The following is a 1,890-nucleotide window of genomic DNA, read 5'->3' on the forward strand; positions in this document are numbered from 1 at the left end:
TTGTGTTTTACCCTTAAACATGCATGGCATGACTAGCTGCCTCTTTCCCCTACTGTCCCCAATGAAATTCGAGAAAGTATTTAGATGCTGTCAACCCCCTCTGACTTAGCCCGCCAGTACTGTGTAGAACCACTTTGGTTATGCACTTTGACTCTAACTGTGGTGTGTCTACCAGCTGTGTTTCATCTCTGGTTTGTGTGCTTTTAATTATGATTTCTCTTTTTCTTTGCCCAGCCACACAATCACCATCCAAGATGGAAAAAGCACCTGAGCGTGAGGAGGGGGAGGAAGAGGGACCTTCCACCTCAGGACAGGCTGCAGGTGAGAGTTTTATGTCTGTGCGGGAGACCCATGTGTGTGTACCCCCATGGAGCAATATGGGAGCCTGCTGTGATGCTTCCATTTGAAGTGTTATTAAATTCTTTGTTTGATTTCTATAGCAGAAACTATGGAGGCAAGGCTGCGTGCCATGGAGGCCAGGGTGACTGCCTTAGAGGCTGAAGTGGCAGACCTGAAAGGGGAGTTAGAGCAGCAAAGGCAGCAGAGGGAGGCGGAAGAACGTAGGTTATGTTCCCCACTGCCCAACTCTTCTCACACTGTGGCTAAGGCCACCAAAAAGTGTATGCATGTAAACTAAAAAAATTGGAAAATATGTGTGGCACTAATGTGTACTTTTTCTCCCTCCCCACACAGTTAAGAAGAAGGAGGACGAAGACCTCTTCCGCCGCAAAGTTAGGGGGACCATGGGACGGTTGTGCAGGAGAGTGAGGGAGATGGAAGGGGCTGGGGAGGGGAGCGGTGGGACCTAAGTTTTGTTTTCTTTTTGTGTTTTGGGGTGGGGGGTGTTGGGGGGGTTCCCAGTTACTTTGCCCATTTTTCTATCCCTGTTAAATATTTGAATTTGTTAAAACACAGTTGGCTTTCTTGGAGGGTGGGGGTGGTGGTGGGGGGGTCCAAGTTACATTCCCTTGTTTTTTTCCCCTGTTGAACTGTTTCTGAAAATAAAATGTTATTTTAAATTTCCTGAAAAAGACTCCAGTGTGACTCCTTGCACACCTTTCACCCCAAACTCCTAAAACACCTTTAACCTTTAAAACACCCTCCAACCTCCAACCCACACAACAGTGCCAGAATAGGCACAATCACTAGAGAGGGTACACAGAGACAGAGTCAAAAACATAAACTTTATTGAACAGGCAACAGCAAACACAGATAACCAGACAAACTGGCCCAAACTAGGAGGGGGAGAACTTGTCCGCGGGTTTAACGACTCTCTTCCCCAGAACAGTCCTCCTTCTCGTTTGGGTCGCGGCATTCTGAGAGGGGGTGGGGGGGGTGGGTGCTGGAGGTGGTGGGGGGTGTGTGGGTGGGGGGGGACGTGCACTGTAATCTGAGGAGGGGTGGCCGCCTCCATAACCGCGACCGCCCTCTCCATCAGCCTCCTTATCATTCGAACCTCCTCCACGCTTTCGCGTAGTGAGTTGTTCGAGTCTCTAAGGATGGCACGGAATTTTTTGCCCTCCTGGGCCACGAGGGAGAGCATCGCCTGGTCTGCAGCAGCGGCACGCCTGGACTCCTCCTGGCAGTGCTCCAGGATCCTTTCTCCCACACTAGTCAGGACGGAGACGCGCCGCAGCCTGCCGCGTTCCCTGGCCAGCCTCTCCTCAGCCGGGAGAGCACCCCTGGGTGGTGAGCCAGCTGGCTCGTCGTCTTCTGAAAGGACCTCTGTTGGCAAAAAAAGAGAAACAGAACTGTTAGTAACAACGAGACAGTCAAAACCCACCCTGGTGCACATGGTGGCCTTTCTTGGTTACATATTGTTAAACCAAGACTCAGAACAATGCCAGGGGAGCACATGGTTATTGTTTGTTTGCCCATGGTGGCCTTTCT

General features: G+C 50.8%; 1 long non-coding RNA gene across 1 annotated transcript; it reads left to right on the top strand.

The window, feature by feature from the left end:
* The first annotated feature begins 260 nt into the window (after positions 1-260).
* On the top strand, positions 261-801 carry LOC143840663 (uncharacterized). Its single transcript, XR_013232292.1, has 3 exons — positions 261-321; positions 441-560; positions 694-801. It is a non-coding gene; the product is annotated as an uncharacterized LOC143840663 (long non-coding RNA).
* Positions 802-1,890: the final 1,089 nt, after the last annotated feature.

This window comes from Paroedura picta, chromosome 6, assembly GCF_049243985.1.
Source record: "Paroedura picta isolate Pp20150507F chromosome 6, Ppicta_v3.0, whole genome shotgun sequence".
NCBI classification, from domain to species: Eukaryota; Metazoa; Chordata; class Lepidosauria; order Squamata; family Gekkonidae; genus Paroedura; species Paroedura picta.